The sequence below is a fragment of the Drosophila mojavensis genome, unplaced genomic scaffold, assembly GCF_018153725.1.
Source record: "Drosophila mojavensis isolate 15081-1352.22 unplaced genomic scaffold, ASM1815372v1 contig_82, whole genome shotgun sequence".
NCBI lineage: Eukaryota > Metazoa > Arthropoda > Insecta > Diptera > Drosophilidae > Drosophila > Drosophila mojavensis.
Genome location: NW_025318908.1, coordinates 1,427,180 through 1,451,792, shown reverse-complemented (window position 1 = coordinate 1,451,792; position 24,613 = coordinate 1,427,180). Strand labels below are relative to the sequence as shown.

The following is a 24,613-nucleotide window of genomic DNA, read 5'->3' as shown; positions in this document are numbered from 1 at the left end:
TAACTCATATCCATATTCTCTTCCTGAATATGGATCTAAATTTACTCCCAAAGTTACTGCATCCTCTCTGGCTGCAGCCATTAGGACATTGAAATCATCTTTCTCTCCTGGTGCTGATAATATTCCTAGTTGTGTGATTAAAGAGTGCAGTGTTTCTCTTCAGTCACAATTACTAAAATTGTTTAACTTGTCCTTGGATACTTCTGTGTTCCCTTCAATTTGGAAAGAATCTTTCATCATTCCCTTATATAAAAAAGGTGGAAGATCTGATATTTCCAATTATAGAGGCATCGCGAAATTATCTGCTATCCCGAAGTTATTTGAGAAAATCATAACATCGGCCTTGCAGCATTTTTGCAAATCGATTATTCAACCATCTCAACATGGTTTTGTTCAAAATCGATCTACGTCCTCTAATTTACTTGAGTTCACTTCGCTTGTTAATGACAGCTTTTCCAAAAAAATGCAAACCGATGTTATTTATACGGACTTCAGTAAAGCATTTGACTCAGTACATCATCACATACTAATTCTTAAACTTGAACGCTTAGGATTTTCACCCAGTCTTGTCTCTTGGATTTCATCCTATTTAACGGGTAGAACCCAAAGAGTCTTGCTGAGAACAGCTATGTCTAAACTTATCTTTGTTTCGTCTGGTGTACCTCAGGGTAGCCATTTGGGCCCATTGCTCTTTTCCCTTTTTATAAATGACCTTCCCTAGTTGTATCTCGTATTCCACTATATTTATGTATGCCGATGATGTAAAACTTTGCCTTCCATACTCCAGGGCAAATGGACATCTTCACCTTCAAGATGACCTAAATGCATTTCAACTTTGGTGTGTGGCAAACCAGCTTGACCTAAATTGCTCAAAGTGTATGACAATGACCTTCAGTCGTACCGTTCCTCTAACTGTTGATTATAAAATTAGCAATATTTCCTTACGACGCATCTTTACAGTCAAAGATCTTGGTGTGTTCTTTGACTGTAAACTTAACTTTAATCTTCATATTTCTACCATCATTAATGAACCCAAAAGTGTGTTTGGCTTTATTAAACGTTGGTCTAAGGAATTTAAAGATCCTTTTATTACCAAACGCTTATTTACTTCGCTTGTGCGTCCTATCCTAGAGTATTGCTCTGTCGTATGGTCTCCGCAACATAAACTGTATCAGGATCGTATCGAATCGGTCCAAAAACAGTTTCTTCTCTTTGCCTTAAGAGACCTTAGATGGGACAGTAATTTACGATTACCGTCTTATCATAGTAGGCTCCAGCTAATTAATCTTCCATCGCTAACCAATCGCAGAACAATTTTAGGAATTGTTTTTCTGATTCGTCCTCTTTGTTGGGTCGTCTAAATTTTTTGGTTTCGTCCCGAGCAACTAGACACTATCGTCCGCTTCATTACCTGTGTGCACTAAGGATTATTCTTTGCACAGTGCGTTTCATGTTCTTTGTGTTAATTTTAATAAATATTATCACGTTTTTATACCCTGAACCCATTTTCAATGGGAAATCAGGGTATAATGGTTTTGTTGAAATGTATGTAACAGGCAGAAGGAGGCGTGGCAGACCCCACAAAGTATATATATTCTTGATCAGGGCGACGAGCTGAGTTGATTTGGCCCTGTCCGTCTGTCTGTCCGTCTGTCCGTCTGTCCGTCTGTCCGTCCGTCCGTCTGTCCGTCTGTCCGTATGTATGAACGCGTCGATTTCAGAAGATATAAGAGCTAGAGACTTCAAATTTTTTTTTAAATGTTCGTAATTACAGCGCGCATATCAAGTTTATCATTAAAAATCGATAACTCATCCCGATCTTTTTTATCGATAAAAAACCTTATCGAAAACCAGTTATAAAATTATATCTTCTACACCTTTATTGCTAGAGTCTCCAAAATTTTAATGTATGCCTATATGCAATTTATACAATTTCGGTTTTTGTTAAAATTTACCCCCCACCCTTAAATTCACCCCCCTCACCCTCACTTTTGTAAAAAGCGTATTTCAAATACTAGAGACTTGTGCAATTACATGCATATCCATGTCATAATCATAATCTGAAAGTTTCATGAAGATCGTACGTCCACAAAAAAGTTATTAAGCAATTAAGTTCTCATAGTAAGCGCTCACTGCCGCCCATGCGTGTTTATGCTTGTGTGTGTGTATATGTATGTAATTGTTTGTGTATGTGTGTGTGTATGTGTGTATGTATGTTTGTGTATGTATGCCTGTGTGTGCGTGCGTGCGTGTGTGTGTGTGTGTGTGTGCGTGTTTCTTGTGTAAGCGGAAAGACGCGAAAAATGATTGAAATAGCTATTACTCCAAGGGTTCAGGGGATCTCGTAGTCGAGTAGTCTCGACTAGAGCTTTCTTACTTGTTTATGATTGTTTTTTATACTCATTCACGAAAGTGAGTCAATATATTGGTTTTGTGCAATGTCCGTCTTGCTGTCCGTCCGTCTGTCCGTCCGTCTGTCCGTCCGTCCGTCTGTCCGTCTGTCCGTATGAACGCAATCTATTTCGGCGCTATTAAAGCTAGAGACTTGAAATTTGGAACACATACTCGTGTATATCTCCGATTTATAAAGTGTTAAAATTTTCCCGATCCGCCCACTAGGGGCGTGGCAAATCGGAAAATGCACTTTCCGATATACCAGAAATCATGTTTGTTGAAGAGCTAGAAAGCTGAAATTTGGTATGTAGGTCCGCGTTGACCACCCAAGATCACGAGCTATGGCGGATATATCTACGCCCATTGGGAGCGTGGCAAATCGGATAAAACTGTATCTCCTAAAGTTGTTAACCTAGAATGCTGAAATTTTGCACGTCAGCTAATGGTATGATTCTATAAAGCCTGAAGATTAATTATAAGTCTACGCCCATTGGGGGCGTGGCAAATCGGACCTGAAGATATAGTGATTTTTTAAATTCTCCTATATTTTGGACACTATTGATGGCAGAGACCTCAAATTTTGTATATATACTCGGACTGATCACCCAAGACCAAAAAGTTTTGTCGGATATATGTCCGCCCACAAGGGGCGTGGCAAACCACAAAAGTTTATATCTCCTAAAGTATAATAGCTAGAAGCTTCAAATTTGGATAGTTGAGTTACTGGTAGCCTCCTCTATCGATTCTCCAAAAATAATTTTTACGCCTCTTTAGGGGCGTGGCATATCGAAAAATACCCTGTAATTTTCACATTTTTTTAGGGTAAGCATTCAAACTTTGCAGTTAGGGTACCGTTATCTCTTTCTAAAAACTGACCAAAAATGAGGTGTCTACGCCCAGTTGGGGCGTGGCAAATCGGAAAAACCTGTATATTCTACAGTATTAGAGCGAAACTTAACTACTAAATTGTTGATGGGATGTGAATGAGTATTCCGCAGTCGGTAACGCCCGACTGCAACGTTCTTACTTGTTTTTATATATTTCAATATATCTTTTGTCATTTTATTCCAGTGATAATGCCTTTTTATTTTGGCTATTGTTCTGGCTATTCCAGTATGACCTCCATGTATTGGGTCGTCATAGAACGTAAACAGTATTGCTTCTTTTTATACCCTGAACCCATTTTCAATGGGAAATCAGGGTATAATGGTTTTGTTGAAATGTATGTAACAGGCAGAAGGAGGCGTGGCAGACCCCACAAAGTATTCTTGATCAGGGCGACGAGCTGAGTTGATTGGGCCCTGTCCGTCTGTCTGTCCGTCTGTCCGTCCGTCCGTCTGTCCGTCTGTCCGTCTGTCCGTATGTATGAACGCGTCGATTTCAGAAGATATAAGAGCTAGAGACTTCAAATTTTTTTTAAAATGTTCGTAATTACAGCGCGCATATCAAGTTTATCATTAAAAATCGATAACTCATCCCAATCTTTTTTTTATCGATAAAAAACCTGATCGAAATCCAGTTATAAAATTATATCTTCTACACCTTTATTGCTAGAGTCTCCAAATTTTTATACCCTGAACCCATTGAAAATGGGAAATCAGGGTATAATGGTTTTGTGAAAAGTATGTAACAGGCAGAAGGAATCATCGCAGACCCCATAAAGTATATATATTCTTGATCAGGACGACGAGCTGAGTCGATATAGCCCTGTCCGTCTGTCCGTCCGTCCGTCCGTCCGTCCGTCCGTCCCGTCCGTCCGTATGAGCAAAAGGATCTCAGAAGTTATAAGAGCTAGAGAGCTGAAATTTGGCATGCATACTCGTGTATATCATAGGCAGTACGAGTTTGCTTTATTTTTTCGATAACTCATCCGATAACTTTTTTATCGAGAATAATCGAAAAATCGACATTGTTTTTTCAGCCTAATTTGAACACTTTTCAACCAGGAGACTTCAAATTTGCGTTGTATATAGAGTTAATGTATATAGAGATTTTGTAATTTACAGATTTTGGATACCACGCCCCCCTTCGCCCCCAATTTGTAAAAACGCATTTCAAGTACTAGAGACTTGTGCTTTGGAATGTACACACATTTTAACTATATAAACACATTCTAAAAGTTTCATAAAGATACTCTTACTACAAGAGAAATTATTCAACTAATAAATTCTCATAATATTGCCCACATTGCAGCGCAGCCCAAGCGTAGCCGCTGCTTACTGCGCAGTTAGCAGAGCGCGTGCTTATAAGTGCATGTGTATGTATGTGTGCATAGAAGAAGTGCAGAATGATTAGAATATCAGCTTGGAGGGTTCAGGGTATCTCCCAGTCGAGCAGTCTCGACTGGAGCCTTCTTACTTGTTAATGTATGCTTATATGCAATTTATACAATTTCGGTTTTTGTTAAAATTTACCCCCCACCTCTAAATTCACCCCCTCACCCTCACTTTTGTAAAAAGCGTATTTCAAATACTAGAGACTTGTGCTTTGGCAATTACATGCATATCCATGTCATAATCATAATCTAAAAGTTTCATGATGATCGTACGTCCACAAAAAAGTTATTAAGAAATTAAGTTCTCATAGTAAGCGCTCACTGCCGCCCATGCGTGTTTATGCTTGTGTGTGTGTATATGTATGTAATTGTTTGTGTATGTGTGTGTGTGTGTGTGTGTGTGTGTGTGTGTGTATGTATGTGTGTGTATGTGTATGTATGCCTGTTTGTGCGTGCGCGTGTGTGTGTGCGTGTTTCTTGTGTAAGCTGTAAGACGCGAAAAATTATTGAAATAGCTATTGCTCCAAGGGTTCAGAGGATCTCGTAGTCGAGTAGTCTCGACTAGAGCTTTCTTACTTGTTTTTTCTTTATTATTATTATCGTTTGATAATAGGGTCACCGGCTTGAGTAGCGCTACTCTTAAAGACTTTAATATTTTATTGCCCATTAATTTAAAAGATTCTATTGAGATAATCTCAAAGATCTTTTCGCTCGGTGCCACTTTGAGTTCGCTAATGATTCAAGCCTTTGAAAGAATTGACCTAAGTCAAAAGTTTCATTGGTGTACATATTGCTAACATCAATTCTTGCGATAACACTTTTTCCGTGTTTTAATAAACATAGAGAATTTGTTATTCGCAAGGTCACTACCTTTCGTACCTCGTCATTTACAATGACTTCGTATACGTTGGGCCTAGAAGCATTTGGAGTCTGCTTTTGCAAGATCTCCCTTTCTTTTTCTTTTCCTGCGCAGGAATTTAACTGTTTACTTTGATTTCTGGTAGTGGCTTTCAGAATTTTATTGTTTGTCTGTATATTTTTTATACCCTGAACCCATTGAAAATGGGAAATCAGGGTATAATGGTTTTGTGAAAAGTATGTAACAGGCAGAAGGAATCATCTCAGACCCCATAAAGTATATATATTCTTGATCAGGACGACGAGCTGAGTCGATATAGCCCTGTCCGTCTGTCCGTCCGTCCGTCCGTATGAGCAAAAGGATCTCAGAAGATATAAGAGCTAGAGAGCTGAAATTTGGCATGCATACTCGTGTATACCGTAGGCAGTACAAGTTTGCTTTATTTTTTCGATAACTTGTCCGATAACTTTTTTATCGAGAATAATCGAATAATCGACATTGTTTTTTCAGCTTAATTTGAACACTTTTAGACCTGGAGACTTCAAATTTGCGTTGTTAATAGATACAAAGATTTTGTAATTTACAGATATGATTACGCTCTAAAAGTTTCATTAGGATCGTATGTCTACAAAAGAAATTATTCAACAAATAAATTCTCATAATATTGCCCACACTGCAGTGCAGCCCAAGCGCAGCCGCTGCTAGCTGCGCAGTTTGCAGAGCGCGTGATTATATGTGCATGTGTATGTATGTGTGCATAAAAGACGTCCAGAATGATTAGAATATCAGTTTGGAGGGTTCAGGGTATCTCCTAGTCGAGCAGTCTCGACTGGAGCCTTCTTACTTGTTAAGTCTGTTATAGTTATTCTAGATAGCGCATCGGCTACGCAGTTGTCTTTTCCCTTTAGAAATTCTACAGTAAAATTTTATTCCTCTAGTTCAAATCTTATTCAGGTGAGTTTGGAGCTCGGATTTGTCATTAAAAATAGATATGTGAGTGCCCTGTGATCTGTTTTGACAGTGAAGTGTCTACCATAAATGTATGGCCTGATTTACGTTTTTGCCCAATGTATGGCTGTTAGTTCCTGTTCTGTTGTGGTTTTATTACTTTCTCCTTTAGTAAGAGATCTTGATGCGTATGCTACCGGGAGTTGAAGTCCATCTTTGTTTTGACTGCTCCACAAGCTTGCTTACTGGCATCCGTTATAATGCAAAATTCTTTGCTGAAGTCTGGGTATTGGAGATGTGTTGGATTCATTAAAGCCGATTTTAGATGTTCGAGGGCGTTTTGGCAATCTGCCGTCAATTCGAATTTGACATCTTTTTTATACTCATTCACGAAAGTGAAAAGTGTATATCTACGATTTATAAAGTGTTAAAATTTTCCCGATCCGCCCACTAGGGGCGTGGCAAATCGGAAAATGCATTTTCCGATATACCAGAAATCATGTTAGTTAAAGAGCTAGAAAGCTGAAATTTGGTATTTAGGTCCGCGTCGACCACCCAAGATCACAAGCTATGGCGGATATATCTCCGCCCATTGGGGGCGTGGCAAATCGGATAAAACTGTATCTCCTAAAGTTGTAAACTTAGAATGCTGAAATTTTGCATGTCAGCTAATGTTATGATTATATAAAGTCTAAAGGGGCGTGGCAAATCGGACCTGAAGATATAGTGATTTTTCGAATTCTGCTATATTTTGCATACTATTGATTCCAGAGATCTCAAATTTTGTATATATACTCAGGCTGAGAGACCAAGACCAAAAAGCTTTGTCGGATATATGTGCGCCCACAGGAGGCGTGGCAAACCGAAAAAGTTTATATATCCTAAAGTATATATCCTAGAAGCTTCAAATTTTGATAGTTGAGTTACTGGTAGCCTCCTCTATCGATTCATCAAACAAATAATTTGTATGCCTCTTTAGGTAACGTAACGCCCGACTGCAACGTTCTTACTTGTTATACTCTGAACCCATTGAAAATGGGAAATCAGGGTATAATGGTTTTGTGAAAAGTATGTAACAGGCAGAAGGAATCATCGCAGACCCCATAAAGTATATATATTCTTGATCAGGACGACGAGCTGAGTCGATATAGCCCTGTCCGTCTGTCCGTCCGTCCGTCCGTCCCTCCGTCCGTCCGTCCGTCCGTCCGTCCGTCCGTCCGTCCGTCCTTCCGTCCGTCCGTATGAGCAAAAGGATCTCTGAAGTTATAAGAGCTAGAGAGCTGAAATTTGGCATGCATACTCGTGTATACCATAGGCAGTACGAGTTTGCTTTATTTTTTCGATAACTCATCCGATAACTTTTTTATCGAGAATAATCGAAAAATCGACATTGTTTTTTCAGCCTAATTTGAACACTTTTCAGCCAGGAGACTTCAAATTTGCGTTGCATATAGAGTTAATAGACACAAAGATTTTGCAATTTACAGATTTTGGATACCACGCCCCCTTCGCCCCCAATTTGTAAAAACGCATTTCAAGTACTAGAGACTTGTGCTTTGGAATGTACACACATTTCAACTATATGAACACATTCTGAAAGTTTCATAAAGATACTCTTACTACAAGAGAAATTATTCAACTAATAAATTCTCATAATATTGCCCACATTGCAGCGCAGCCCAAGCGCAGCCGCTGCTTACTGCGCAGTTAGCAGAGCGCGTGCTTATGAGTGCATGTGTATGTATGTGTGCATAGAAGAAGTGCAGAATGATTAGAATATCAGCTTGGAGGGTTCAGGGTATCTCCCAGTCGAGCAGTCTCGACTGGAGCCTTCTTACTTGTTTTTGCATAACTTTGTTATGTGACGAGAATAGTCGGCGAAGTTCTTAATGAATCGTCTGTAGTAATTACAAAAAGCTATAAATCTTCTAGCGCTGTCCGCATCATGTGGGACTGGGTAATTTTGAATGACGTCGTATTTTTTGTCGTCGGGTAAGATTCCTTTATCTGTGCATTTATGTCCTAAGAAAGTGACTTCATGCATAAAAAATGAACATTTTTCTGGATGTAACTTTAGGTTGTCCTGCCTACATTTCTCAAAAACATTAGTTAAGTTTTTGAGCATATGTTTTTCGGAGCAACCAATGTCTATTAAGTCATCCATATAAAGGAATGCTTGAGAGGGCTCAAGTCCAGAGAATGCTATAGTCATCATTCTCTGAAACGAATTTGGCGCTATTTTTAAACCGAATGGTATCCGCGTGAAGCGATATGAACCGTTGGTTGTTGAAAATTATGTAATGTCTCTTGATCTTTCGTCGAAGTTCTATTTGGTGAAAGCCTGACATTAAATCTAGGCATGAAAAGAATTTCGCTCTACCTAGTTGATCTAAAGTATCATCAATTCTAGGGAGTGGAAATTTATCGGAAAACAATTTTTTATTGATCTGACGATAGTCAATTACTAATCGCCATTTATTCTTTTCAGAATTTGGAAGTGTTTTCTTGGGCACTAATAACAAAGGGCTATTATAGGGGGATACGGACGGTTCGACTATTTTGTCGTCAATTAGTTTTTGGACTTGTTTCTGAATTTCTTCTTTTTGGCTATGAGGATTTCTATAATTTTTTATATATATCGCTTCATCATCTTTCAATCTCAGTTTTTGTTTATAAAATGTTTATGGAATAATGGCGGAAAATTTTTTTTCTCTTTTTTCTGGAGTTGTTGTAACTACTTCGTAGTTTGAAAGTGGTTCATATTTTAAACTGTTTATGCTAATGAATTGGTCTTCGTTAGTTGTATTGAGCATTCTTAAGAATGCTTTTTGAGAATTTACTATGGTATTTGCTTTGTAAATACCATGTTGAATTTCTTGATTTGGAATAAGTATACTTTCTTCTTCTGAGTTTATTTTAATGTTTCTGTTACTTGAGATCTTGCTGGCAGAATTATGGAGTTGTTGCCAGAACTGTATGTTATTTGAACATAAATGGGATATTTTAAATTGTTTGGTCTAATTATTTGCCAGTCTTCAGTAGGATTAAAATCCAATAGGCAGTTATATTTCTTCATAAAATCGATTCCTAGTATTCCATCACATGGAATAGCGAAGTTTGTGTTCACGATGTGAAAATCGTGTTGAATTATATATTTTGAGGTTTGTATTTCTATAGAAGTAAATCCTTTGGATTTATTAACTTCCTTACTTATTCCTTGTATGTTGATTATATTGTTTGTTTGGATGTATTGATAAACTTCCGAATTTTCTTTTAATATTGAGATGTCTGCGCCAGTGTCCTGTACTAGCGTTTGTGAATTTTACATATATATTTTGGCTGAGATTGATAGTGTGAATTTCTGATATCTTTACTGCTGATTTTCTAAAGGGTGTTGGGAGTTTCCCGAAGTATTTTGGGCCACCCTAATTTTGCTATTATTATTGTTGTTATTGTATCGGTTATAACCGCAGTTCTGCTGGTTATTTCCTCTGTTGTTTCCTCTATTACTTCTATTATTGTAATTCCCTCTATTGTTTCCTCTATAGTTGTTATTTTGATTGTTGTTATTTTGGTAGTATAACGATCATTATTATTATAATAATAACCGCGGCCATTGCCCCTACCACGACCTCTGTTATTGAAATTACCTCGACCCCTTTGGGTAGAACACCGTGTTGGGATTTCCGGTCATTTCTGTACTACATTGTACATATTTGGCTATGGCCTCGTTCATTGTTTTGAAGTTTCCATCCTCAAGGATTGTTTTTAGTTTACCTTGCTCGCAATTTTTAATCATTGCGTCAATGGCTTCCTTAGTACTGAATTTATCAGCATGTTCTGCTGGTAAACCTTCATCAATATACGAAGCCTCAAGAAGCCTTCGTAAATTGTCTATTTCGATCGTGAATTTTTCGGCCGGTTTTCCTTTTTGCATAGTTTTAGATAGTTTGGCCTTTACTACTTCGGATGTCTCACCAACTATAGTATCTTGAAGTTTTTTTATTATCGCCTTTATAGATGTTTCATCTTGGACTTTATATAGTGTTGAGCCAATAATTTTTTATTTTATTACTTCAACAGCTATATCTTTAAATGTCCCTTTTGTAAGATCTACTAGCTTCAAAGCTCTTATGAATCTTTGAAGATGTATTCTTTGTCCGTTGAATTCCGGAATGGCATTTGAAATGTCCTTTATGTAGGCTCTTTGATCGTTTATATTTGCCATGATGTTTATTTTTGTATCTACTATACTCGTATTAGAATCTATGTCTATGTCTATCGGGTTCCCATAATGTAAATAGGGATGGTATTGTTAGATCGTTTAGATCTTTTTCTTTTATTTGAGTTTCGGATTCAGAATCGGAATTTTCGTCAACTGATTCTATGTCTGTCTTCTTTGCCAGTGAATATAGCTAGAGGTGTGTTCAAAACGGTTGGTATGAATATATCTAGCTTATATTTTTCTTTTACGTTTATAGCTTATTAGCGATGCAATCGCACCATAACTTTTTTGGATTGTCCTAGAATAAGGTTATATTCAGTTACTATTTTAGCCTGAAAATAAGGAATGGTTGTCGCTAAGACAAGACCTTGCTCGAATTGGGTCAAATTATATAATGTACATGTAACACCACCGAATGTTTCCATATATTCTCCTGAGAATTCATATACACTTATAAATTCTTTGTGCTGTTGAAGCACATTTAGTGATCTCACTAGGAATTCGGGCTCTCTGTTGAGGACTTGCTGATATGTGCGTTTGTCATTTTAGTCATTTCTTATATGTTAGAAAAATATTTGTGTTTTTTGTTTGAGCTTTTATTACTAGAACCGATTTTAAGACATATATAAAAGTTTTCTTCTTTTTATACTCATTCACGAAAGTGAATCAGTATATTGTTTTTGTGCAATGTCCGTCTTACTGTCCGTCCGTCTGTCCGTCCGTCCGTCTGTCCGTCTGTCCGTATGAACGCAATCTATTTCGGCGCTATTGAAGCTAGAGACTTGAAATTTGGAACACATACTCGTGTATATCACCGATTTATAAAGTGTTAAAATTTTCCCGATCCGCCCACTAGGGGCGTGGCAAATCGGAAAATGCATTTTCCGATATACCAGAAATCATGTTTGTTGAAGAGCTAGAAAGCTGAAATTTGGTATGTAGGTCCGCGTTGACCACCCAAGATCACGAGCTATGGCGGATATATCTGCGCCCATTGGGGGCGTGGCAAATCGGATAAAACTGTATCTCCTAAAGTTGTAAACCTAGAATGCTGAAATTTTACACGTCAGCTAATGGTATGATTCTATAAAATCTAAAGATAAATTATAAGTACGCCCATTGGGGGCGTGGCAAATCGGACCTGAAGATATAGTGATTTTTTAAATTCTTCTATATTTTGGACACTATTGATGTTAGAGACCTCAAATTTTGTATATATACTCGGACTGATCACCCAAGACCAAAAAGTTTTGTCGGATATATGTCCGCCCACAGGGGGCGTGGCAAACCGCAAAAGTTTATATCTCCTAAGGTATAATAGCTAGAAGCTTCAAATTTGGATAGTTGAGTTACTGGTAGCCTCCTCTATCGATTCCCCAAAAATAATTTTTACGCCTCTTTAGGGGCGTGGCATATCGAAAAATACCCTGTAATTTTCACATTTTTTGAGGGTAAGCATTCAATATTTGCATTTAGGTTACCGGTTGCTTGTTCTAAAAACTGACCAAAAATGAGTTGTCTACGCCCAGTTGGGGCGTGGCAAATCGGAAAAACCTGTATTTTCTACAGTATTAGAGCGAAACTTAACTACTAAATTGTTGATGGGATGTGAATGAGTATTCCGCAGTCGGTAACGCCCGACTGCAACGTTCTTACTTGTTAAATTTAGAATTATTTTTATATTTAGAAATATGTTGCGCGCTCTATATAGCACTGCCGGCCCTATAGTCCTTGGTCAGGCTGTCGGGGCTCCGGTGCTGGTCCTCGCACAAGCTGTTGGGGCGCCGGTGCTGGTCCTCGCACAGACTGTTGGGGCGCCGGTGCTGGTCCTTTTCATACACGTATAAACGCAGTGAGGCGTCTCCAATAGTTCAGCGCAGTCAGCAGCATTTATCGTCAGGTTTTGTTTTAATATCCTTCTGTAGTGGCACTGCTTAGAATTTTATTTCATTAATAGTTTTTATTTTCTTAATGTTTTTTATACTCATTCACGAAAGTGAACTACTAGTTAACTACTAAATTGTTTATGGGATGTGAATGAGTATTCCGCAGTCGGTAACGCCCGACTGCAACGTTCTTACTTGTTTTTATACTCATTCACGAAAGTGAATCAGTATATTGGTTTTGTGCAATGTCCGTCTTGCTGTCCGTCCGTCTGTCCGTCTGTCCGTCCGTCCGTCTGTCCGTCTGTCCGTATGAACGCAATCTATTTCGGCGCTATTGAAGCTAGAGACTTGAAATTTGGAACACATACTCGTGTATATCTCCGATTTATAAAGTGTTAAAATTTTCCCGATCCGCCCACTAGGGGCGTGGCAAATCGGAAAATGCATTTTCCGATATACCAGAAATCATGTTTGTTGAAGAGCTAGAAAGCTGAAATTTGGTATGTAGGTCCGCGTTGACCACCCAAGATCACGAGCTATGGCGGATATATCTACGCCCATTGGGGGCGTGGCAAATCGGACCTGAAGATATAGTGATTTTTTAAATTCTCCTATATTTTGGACACTATTGATGGCAGAGACCTCAAATTTTGTATATATACTCGGACTGATCACCCAAGACCAAAAAGTTTTGTCGGATATATGTCCGCCCACAGGGGGCGTGGCAAACCGCAAAAGTTTATATCTCCTAAAGTATAATAGCTAGAAGCTTCAAATTTGGATAGTTGAGTTACTGGTAGCCTCCTCTATCGATTCCCCAAAAATAATATTTACGCCTCTTTAGGGGCGTGGCATATCGAAAAATACCCTGTAATTTTCACATTTTTTGAGGGTAAGCATTCAAACTTTGCAGTTAGGGTACCGTTATCTCTTTCTAAAAACTGACCAAAAATGAGGTGTCTACGCCCAGTTGGGGCGTGGCAAATCGGAAAAACCTGTATATTCTACAGTATTAGAGCGAAACTTAACTACTAAATTGTTGATGGGATGTGAATGAGTATTCCGCAGTCGGTAACGCCCGACTGCAACGTTCTTACTTGTTTATATTCGTTTATTGACAATCTTAATACAAATCGCAAATTGTGTGTTGGCTAGGATAGTGCACGATGCTTGCGGGACGGCCGTAAAGCATTGCTTCGCAAGCACTGTGCGCTACCTTAGCCTGGGACAGCTCGTCTTCTCATTCGCTCGACTCTGCGGAGCTCCATCATCACTGTGGCCGCGAAGGTGCTTGTTAGCTCCCAAGCTTCCTCCGATTCCAGCATGGCGTTGACAATGTTGTCCGCTCTGATGGAGCGGCCCACTGCCTCTTCCAGACGACGCCTCTCCTCCAGGAACCGTCCACATCTGAAAAGAATGTGGTTGACGTCTTCCACATGCCCTCGCTCGCACCTGGGGCACTCGTCAGATTCCTCGTGGCCAAAGCGCTTCAAATAGCTCCGAAAGCATCCATGTCCCGAGAGGATCTGCGTAAGGTAGAAGTTTACCTCGCCGTGTTTGCGGTTGACCCATGGTTCAAGCTCCGGGATGAGCTTGTGCGTCCACCGCCCTTTAGCTGAGCTATTCCACTTTCTTTGCCATCGTGCAATGCTGTTCGCCCTGATAGCGTTGAGACGCGCAGGCGCGTGCGTGTTGCCATACCAGCTATGACGAGCGCTGCGTCATCGGAGATAGTCCTAAAAGCGCAGCAGACTCTGATTGCGCTCAGTCTGTAGATCGCGCAAATGCCCCGGCTGTAGCTCGGCGTTGCCATAGCTCTTGCCCATATTGGCGCAGCATAGAGGATGACGGACCTAATGACGCTCATTAGAAGGAGACGTCGTTGTTTAGGTCCCCGCGTGTTAAGCATAATTCTCGTCCAATAGCTTGAAATTATTGTCTTTGGTGTGTCCAGAGTCCGTATCCAATGAATTAGTTGAATATGTCATACTAGGATTGGGACCGAAAATTTTTATTTTTTCCCACAATGTCTTTAAAAAATCGATTGCTCTTTCTTTTTGTAAATTGTCTATAATATTATGGAATCTGGGGTCCAAATAAAGGCAAGCGTCGAAGCCCACGTTTGACACTAATGTTTTGGTCTGTGCTTCCATACTTTGAAGAAGATTGTTTGCAATTATAGAAATAATTGAATCCTTATTTTAAGAGTATGTCGATAAAATCTGATTAGTGGCTAGTTTGCAAGTTAGCCAAACAGCATAAAAATTTCCGTAATGTAACTGCTCTGCTTGGAACTGAACTATTGCCTTTTGTAGTGGAGCCATAATAGTGATATAGGACTCCATATAATCCCATAAAGCGTCATTTGCTTCAAAATGTTCTTCATCTGTCTGATTTTCCACAGTTTCGATTAGATCCAATATAGTTTTTGAGCTGTGAAGTTTTTCAACCATGTTGAAGGTTGACCCCCATCTTGTAGGACAATCCAATTGAGGTAATTGAAAATTTTTATTTTCAAATAAATCACGGTAGTCGTTTGAAGACTTTCGAATGTATTTTGTAAGGTTGCGGCATTGAAATAAACACATTTTTATACCCTGAACCCATTGAAAATGGGAAATCAGGGTATAATGGTTTTGTTAAAAGTATGTAACAGGCAGAAGGAGGCGTGGCAGACCCCACAAAATATATATATTCTTGATCAGGGCGACGAGCTAAGTCGATTTGGCCCTGTCCGTCTGTCTGTCCGTCCGTCCGTCCGTCCGTCCGTCCGTATGTATGAACGCGTCGATCTCAGAAGATATAAGAGCTAGAGACTTGAAATTTTCCTAGGTCCGTGTATATCACGCGCATATCAAGTTTTTCTTTATATATCGATAACTACTCCCGATATTTTATTATCGATCAAAAACCTTATCGAAAGCTAGTTATTTAATTATATCTCCTACACATTTAGAGCTAGAGCTTGCAAATTTTAAATGTAGACTTATATGTATTTTATATAATTTCGATTTTTGTTGTAATTTACCCCCCCACCCCTATATCCACCCCCTCACCCTCACCTTTGTAAAAGGCGTATTTCAAGTACTAGAGACATGTGCTTTGGAATGTACATACATTTTCACCATATAATTACGCCCTGAAACTTTCATTAAGATTGTACATCTAGAAATTAAATTATTCAACAAATAAATTCTTATAATGTTACTACACTACAGCGCAACCCAAGCGCAGTTAGCAGAGCGCATTCTAATACGTGTGTGTGTATGTATGTGTGTCGAAAAGAAGTGCAGACTGATTAGAATATCAGATTAGAGGGTTCAGGGTATCTCCTAGTCGAGCAGTCTCGACTAGAGTCTTCTTACTTGTTATAACTGTGTGTTTGGTAACATCAAGTACACAAATCTGTGCAGTGTGGGCTGCACATCGGCATATTTGTATATCAGCCACAAACATGTTTTCGGTTTTTTCAAAATTATCAATTTGTCTTGCGTACTCAATATTCTTTTGCTCAATAAAAGTTTTGTCCAAATCTTCATCGCTTGTGTTCATTTGTGACAAAATTTTTGAAGTTTTTAACATATTGGCCCCATTATCCGATGTTATTGATACGATTTGGCTCAGAGATATTTCGTACTTTTCTAAAACAGAAATAATTTCCTTAGCAAGATTTTTAGATTTGCTGGAGTCAGGTCCTTTAAGTTCCACCATGCCAAGAATTTGTGATTTTATTTCATTTTTGCTTATGAATTGTGCACTGATGCCAAAAATATTTCGCCCAAGCCGCGTTGCACTATCAATTTTTAAAGATAATAAGCGATTTTTACTGTCTTGTTTTATTTCAAGTCTAGCATTCGCTGCTACGTGTTTAAGAACAGACTTGCATTTGCTTCCATTCAACTTAAAATTTATTCCATGCTTTGTTTCAAGCCTTTGACATATGGGGTCAATTATATTGCGCATATTAATTGAATTAAGCACATGGAATGGAACGCTTTCTTCACTTGCAAGACCAATATATGATACTAGTTGATGTTTCACATTTTTTGAAGTGGCAACAGAATCACTAATCTCACTTCCTTTATCATCGATTTCAATTTCGTGCAACAATAAATGTTTTTTTAAATTAAAAACGCGATCTTTTTTTAAAAGTCTTTCGCATTTTTTGCATTTAATGTAATCGTCATCACTTGCATCGATATATTTATTAATAGTAAAATTCTTTTTTTGCGGTGGCATGTTTGCACATTGAATCAATACTTTGAAGTGCCACATTTTCAGTCTACTACAAAGCAATATGAAAAAACTAACGGTGCATTTCGAAAACCGACCAAAAATTGCAGTAAAAACAAACACAAACAAGTAAGAAGACTCTAGTCGAGACTGCTCGACTAGGAGATACCCTGAACACTCAAATCTGATATTCTAATCACTCTGCACTTCTTTTCAGCACACATACATACACACGCACATATTAGAACGCGCTCTGCTAAGTGCGCAGTAAGCAGCGACTGCGCTTGGGCTGAGCTGCAGTGTTGGCAACATTATACGAATTTATTTGTTGAATAATTTAATTTCTAGACGTACAATCTTAAAACTTTCAGAACTTAATCATATGGTGAAAATGTATGTACATTCCAAAGCACAAATCTCTAGTACTTGAAATACACCTTTTACAAAGGTGAAGGTGAGGGGGTGGATATAGGGGCGGGGGGCAAATTACAACAAAAATCGAAATTATATAAAATACATATAAGTCTACATTTAAAATTTGGAAGCTCTAGCTCTAAAGGTGTAGGAGATTTAATTAAATAACTAGCTTTCGATAAAGTTTTTAACCGATAATAAAATATCGGGACTAGTTATCGATATAAAAATAAAAACTTGATATGCGCGTGATATACACGGACAGAAGGAGGCGTGGCAGACCCCACAAAGTATATACATATATTCTTGATCAGGGCGACGAGCTGAGTCGATTTAGCTCTGTCCGTCTGCCTGTCCGTCCGTCTGTCCGTATGTTTGAGCGCTTCGATCTCAGAAGATATAAGAGCTAAGGACTTGAATTTTTTCAAATGTGTATATATAACGCTCATATCGAGTTTATCTCTAAAAATCGATAACACATCCCGGTATTTTATAATCGATGAAATGCCTTATTTAAAATCAGCTATAAAATTATATCTCCTACATATTTAAAGCCAGAGTGCCAAAATTTTAAATATATATTAGGATGCATTTTATACAATTTCGATTTTTGTTGAATTTTACCACTATATCCACCCATTCACCTTTAAGTTTGTAAAATACGAATTTCAAATACTAGACTTGTGCTTTGGCAAATGCATTCATATCTATGTTATAATCATAATCTAAGTTTCATCGACAAGAAAATTTATGAAATAATTAAATTTCCATAGTAAGCCTACAGCCTACTGCGTATGCCTCATCATTCATTCAATTTTTAATAGCATCATCGCTGAGATTAACGACTCTGCGTTGGTATATAACACATTCTTTCTTTTTGGTGAGCTTGTAAGGCTCAGCGCTCATCTATATTGTATTCCTGACGTTGGAAAGGCTCGTATTACTCTATAAATATAGGGTCCGTACATGAGACCGTTACCTTTATCCTTCTCGTCGTGGCATGTATACGATCTTCATATATTTGTATGTTCATGCCTGGACAGAAGGTTAAATGAAATCAATGTCGAAAGTTGATTTTAGACAGTATGATTAATGAGTACGCGAATTTTTTCATTTAAAGTTTAATGAAAATGTGTGTATAGATATTAATAAATACATACACCTTCTTACCAATAAGGTCTAATTTTGTTTGTGTAACTATACGGTAAAATCTTGCTGAAGGTGGACTGGCGATTTGAATTTCAACGGTAAAGTCCTTTCCGGAATTTAGGTCTTCAGTCGAGCTATATGAAAAAAATGTTGTTCTCTTGTTTAGACTTATTTGTTAAAAATAGTGTTATTTTTATACTCATCTACGAAAATGAAATGTGCAATATCCCTATTGTCGTCCGTCCATCCTTATGAACGCAATTATTGCGGCGCTATTGAAGACACTTGGACTAGAAACTTGATACATGAAACATATACTCGTCTGAACCGTCGAATTATAATCGTATTAATTTAATAGCTAGAGCTGAAGTTTGGAATGTAGATTCACGTGGTTAACGTGATCAAGATCAACAAGCTATGGGGGATACTTCTACGCCCATTGGGGGCGTGGCAAATCGGATAAAACTGTATCTCTAAAAGTTTTTCAGTTATGGATCTATACAATGTTACAATGTTATGGATCTATAAAGTCAAAAGACAAAATTATAAGTCTCGCCCATTAGGGGCGTGGCAAATCAGACCTGAAGATATAGTGATTTTTTAAATTCTGCTATATTTTGGACACTATTGATGCCAGGGACCTCAAATTTTGTATATATACTCGGGCTGATCACCCAAGGCCAACAATTTTTGTCGGATATATGTCCGCCCACAGGAGGCGTGGAAAACCACAAAAGTTTATATCTCCTAAAGTATAATAGCTAGAAGTCCTCTATCGATGACCCAAAATACCCTGTAATTTTCCCTTTTTTTGAGGGTAAGCATTCAAACTTTGCAGTTAGGGTACCGTTATCACGTTCTAAGAACTGACCAAAAAAAGAGGTGTCTACGCCCAGTAGGGGCGTGGCAAATCGGACAAAACTGTATTTTCTACAGTATTATACCGAAACTGTACTACTAAATTGTTGATGGGATGTGAATGAGTATTCCGCAGTCGGTAACGCCCGGCTGCAACCTTCTTGTTTTATTTTATTTTCTAAAAATTTTTACTTACCCCACAAAACTTATTTGTTGTTCTAAGCACGAGGGCAAGCAAATTAAATTGGTTCCAACGTAAGATATTACTTTTTCGGATATTCCAGCTGAAAATAAAGGAAAATTAAAGTTTCTATATAGAGTACATTTAAGATACTGAGATTTTACGAATAGATTCGAAAGAACAAACGATTTTGACCGTCATGCTGTCCGATATTCTATATGTGCAATACTTAATCGTCAATCTATAACTTTTTTCACATGCACCGGCACTTTTCACATGCATCTGCACTACAATGGAGGACAAAAGTATTTTGACAACGCATTGCAAAAATTTTAACCGCTTATTTCAGCGTGCTAAAAGAGCTAACGGTACCCATTATATTTTTCAGAGAGAGCAAATATACTAGGCTTTAAGTGACCAAAATATTGCATTGATAACATGACTCATTATTTTTCCATAATTATTTGCATGGCGAATTGTCATTATTTGGCTGGACAAAAGTATTTTGACATTAATATTTATTAAATAAAGTGAGACAAAAACTTAACAATGATCATAGTAACTAAAATATTAATAAGAATTAAAGCCTCCTTTAATATCTGCAAGCGTCTATGGATCGATCTAAGCAAATTTTGTAATGTTTCTATTGAAAAATCCTGCTAAGGTCCTCAAACCTCAGCAATCCGTCTCTCTCTAAGCTACGTTTTACTTTTGCGTAAGCCTACACATTCTCTATAATATTGAGATCAGAGCGCTGAGGTGGCCAATCATATGTATTGACTTCAATATTCCCAGAAAATTCAATTATAATATGGACCGTGTGGGATGGAGCATTGTCCTGCTGGAGTATACATGATTTTCCAATGAGCCGGTAACCGTAATTCGATGAGTGGTCATTCAGGACACGTAAATAATTATCCCTCTTCATTTTTTCATTAATTAATATCAAATTGGAGAGGCTATTGACACATGCGAGCCCCCAGAGCAATACCGATTCTTCAGCACGTGGGTACGCCTCTTTTTTTGCGAATATTCTTTGGCAATCTGTTATAAATGGCTTTTTTTTATCCAGGATACCCAAAGAAACTATCGACCATCCATAAAATAAGTAAGAAAGCTATAGTCGAGACTGCTCGACTACGAGATCCCCTGAACCCCTGGAGCAATAGCTATTTCAATAATTTTTCGCGTCTTTCAGCTTACACAAGAAACACGCACACACACATACACACACACGCATACACACACAAACGCACGACGGTGCTCGACGAGCTTGCCAAGGATGCTAGGGGTCGGAAGGCCATTATAGCTGGAGATTTTAACTCCTAGGCGTTAGAATGGGGTAGCCTCACAACAAATGCCAGAGGTCGTATCCTACTGGAGATCTTCGCGACACTAGATGTTGCACTGCTCAACACTGGCCACGAGTACACCTTCAGTCGGATCTGTTATCGACATTATTTTTGTCACGCCCATCCCTCTTTCGGGGAGCAACATGGAGCCATTGCGATAGCTATACGGGCATCGATCATACGGCACTTCTATTCACAATAGGTGAGCCACCTGCCAGGGCGCCAACCTTGTGGAGGGAGTCGTATCGGCTAGATACTTTTGATCCCGCGGTCTTTTCAGAGGCCATTCAGTCTCTGGGCACAATTGGTAAGGCTGAGGCCAGAGCATGCTAAATGCCTGCAATAGCAGCATGTTACGCCGCAAGCAGTTCACGCGACAACAAGAGCCTACATATTGGTGGAATGCACAAATAGGTGACATTCGTCGCAAATGCATCCAGGCGAGAAGAAGCTACCAACGGGCTCGCGGTAGGTCTACGTTTTTTGAGAAACAATTAGCTTACCAGGCAGCTAGAAGACAGCTGAAGAGGGCCATTCGGGCAAGCAAAAGAGAATGCTTTTTAGAGTTGTGCGACTCAGCCGAATATGACCCTTGGGGCAGGGCATATAAGATAGTAGTTAAAAGACTATACGCAGGTAGACAGGTGCAGCCTACGGATCGTCTGGAGCTTAAATCGATTGTGGAAACACTCTTTCCAGAAAGTTTAAGCTCCATTAACGGGTCCGAGTCTGCTGATCAGGGCTCGACGAGCACTGAAATTGTTTTAGTCACAGAGGCAGAAATCATAGTAACTCTCCGGGGTCTTAGAACCAACACTGCTCCAGGGCCGGATGGGATCCCAAATCGTGCGCTAAAGCTAGCCCTCGCCTTGCACCCTAGCACGTTCGCCGAATTATTCAACGAATGTCTAATTCAAGAGACGTTCCCGGCAAAATGGAAAGCCCAGAACCTGGTGTTGCTACCCAAGGCTGGCAAACCACCAGATGAGCCATCTTCATACAGACCGATCTGTCTCTTAGACACCATGGGAAAGGTGTTTGAGAAATTGATCTGCTCTAGACTGGATACTGCGATTACTAGCGCCGGAGGCCTGTCACCAAATCAATTTGGATTCCGGAAGGCCCGGTCAACAACGGATGCGCTAAACAAAGTTGTTGGTCTGGCTACTTCCGCCAGCCATAGCACAATATGGAAGCATGGGACGAAGCAATACTGCATTATTGCGACCCTGGACGTAAAGAATGCCTTCAATACAGCTAGTTGGGATATGATACTGAATGCGCTGTCACAATATAATATCCCTAAATATCTTAAAGACATAATAAACAGCTACTTCAGAGGAAGAACACTGGTGTACAATACGAGTAAGGGTCCCCAAACTCATACAGTGTCAGCTGGAGTGCCCCAAGGCTCAGTGCTGGGGCCTCTCCTATGGAATATCATGTACGACGGCGTACTACGCTTGGAACTACCAGCAGGTGCGCACACCATCGGCTTTGCTGATGATGTAGCTGTCGTAGCCATAGGAAAGGAGCTTAAAGATACAGAGGATATGTGCAGCGAAAGTATCAATCGCATACGAAGCTGGTTGACAGGAGCTGGGCTCGAGCTTGCGGCGCACAAGATGGAAGTCGTCCTAGTAAGCAGTCGCAAGAAAGTGGAGACTGGCATTATAAAGATAGGCAGCGTCACCATCGCGTCAAAGAGGGCGATTAAGTATCTTGGCGTCATGTTAGACACAAGATTAACTTTCCGCGAGCACTTAGAATATGTGAATAAAAAGGCAGCTGATTCTTGTAGAGCTCTCTCAAGAGCCTCTTCCAGACGACTTATAATTTTGTCTTTTGACTTTATAGATCCATAACATTGTAACATTGTATAGATCCATAACTGAAAAACTTTTAGAGATACAATTTTATCCAATTTGCCACGCCCCCAATGGGCGGAGATATATCGGCCATAGCTCGTGATCTTGGGTGGTCGACGCGGACCTACATACCAAATTTCAGCTTTCTAGCTCTTTAACTAACATGATTTCTGGTATATCGGAAAATGCATTTTCCGATTTTCCACGCCCCTAGTGGGCAATGATGTGGCAATCCTAATTGTTGCTGAAAACTACCAAGAAGGTTAGTTCGATGAATTATTACGCATATTGTTTGAGCAAAAGTAACTGATATTGGTGCAGCAGATCTCGAATTATAAGTTTTGTAACAAACTCGACTTTGTTTTATATATATAGAGACTGTTCGCCGGGACAACTAGCAATTGATAAAAACACACAGGAAGGATCGCCTATGTTGTTAGTTGTTAATAATTAATAAAACACTTTCAACGTAATTCTTTTATTAATACTTATTCTCATTCTTAAGTTGTTGCGCATGCTCACCCGCTGTTCTCGACCGCTCACTAACTAATGATCATCTTCGCGCTCTTCAGCCGCCTCCACATCTTGGCCGCGCGATCCCCCTCGGCGTCGGCAATGCAACCCAACCCAATGTCGTTCTGCGCGGTAGTCGCCGCCCTTCTAGCTCCCGTTCGTCCAGTGAAGTGCCTGCGGGATGGATTCTCCAGCCGGCAGGGATTGCTGGTGCCGACTCAAATGAAGGGGGCTCTCTCCCATTAGGATGTCGAATTATTACGACGTGCCGAAAAATGCGAAATAATGACAACAAATTTAAACATTCAAAGACGCTGTTAGAAATATATACATATATGTTTCTATTTATCAGTGATTAGTGCTTACGTAGCAGCGACACAAATGCTGCTAAGACAGAGAGAGACACAATGTCGAAGTCACACAAATGTTTTGATACCATGATATTGAAATAATATATATAATATATATATATATATGTCGGAGATAAATGGATAGAGTACAGTATTTTGAAATTACGCGCCAATAGTCATAAGGTTCTGTTGTGTGGTCAGTGCTGTTCTAGCGTGACCAAATTGAGTTAATGCAACACTAAAATGGTGTGACGTCAGTAAATACTGATATCGAGTGTGGCTCAGGGTTGTGTTGGGTAAGTGTGACGACGATTGTTATCGATACTGAGTATGGGAAGAATATGATCTCTAGTAGACATGAATGTGCTAGAGCACGTCACTTTTGATTTGAGTAGAGAACCCGACAGTACGCTGAGACTCGCTGCACAATTTTAGTGGCGTAATGAAGGACAAAATACAAGACGAATCGACTGTAACTGAGGATTTTAATGACTCGCCGATATCAGAAGTGGGATCAAACTTTCGACCAACAGTGGCTGAAGATCAATTTCGTGTTTTGTTAGAGCAACAAAATCAGAATTTTCTGGAACTTGCAAAAAGTTTGCAAGCGTCGTCTAAACAACCGTTACAAAATGGCGGCATTGTCTTGCCGAAATTCAATTCTGATGTTGCTGGCGCCGATGCAAGACAGTGGTGTGCTACTGTAGACATCTTATTCAGCGAAAAACCTTTGTCTGGGAGTGAATTAATTTTGGCGCTAACAAAATGCTTGGATGGAAGCGCGTCTCAGTGGCTATCGCAGATTTGTTATTCAGGCATTACTTGGCCTCAGTTCAGACAACTGTTTGAGCAAACGTATCAACGTGTGGAGACGCCAGCGGCATCTATTCTAAATCTACTGAATAGTCGTCCAAATGCCGGCGAGTGTCTTGCTGTGTATGCCAGTCGACAAATAACATCTCTATTGACTAAATGGCGAGACATGGATACTGAGGGTATAGCTACGTCTGTTGTGCTTGGTCATTTGGCAAATCACGACCACAGGTTGCGACGCATTGCCTACACTGGAAACATTAGTAACAGAAGGGATTTGCAGTCGGCGTTACAG

The 24,613-nt window shown here is 39.3% G+C and overlaps 1 long non-coding RNA gene across 1 annotated transcript in view; it reads right to left on the bottom strand.

The window, feature by feature from the left end:
• Positions 1-23,596, bottom strand: part of LOC122757825 — a 52,911-nt gene extending 29,315 nt beyond the window's left edge. Inside the window, exons 1-3 of the long non-coding RNA XR_006357990.1 lie at positions 23,165-23,596; positions 19,438-19,525; positions 18,405-18,517 (exon numbers count right to left, since the gene is read on the bottom strand). This is a non-coding gene — a long non-coding RNA (uncharacterized LOC122757825). The remainder of the gene's footprint in view (positions 1-18,404; positions 18,518-19,437; positions 19,526-23,164) is intronic.
• Between the last annotated feature and the right edge of the window lie 1,017 nt (positions 23,597-24,613).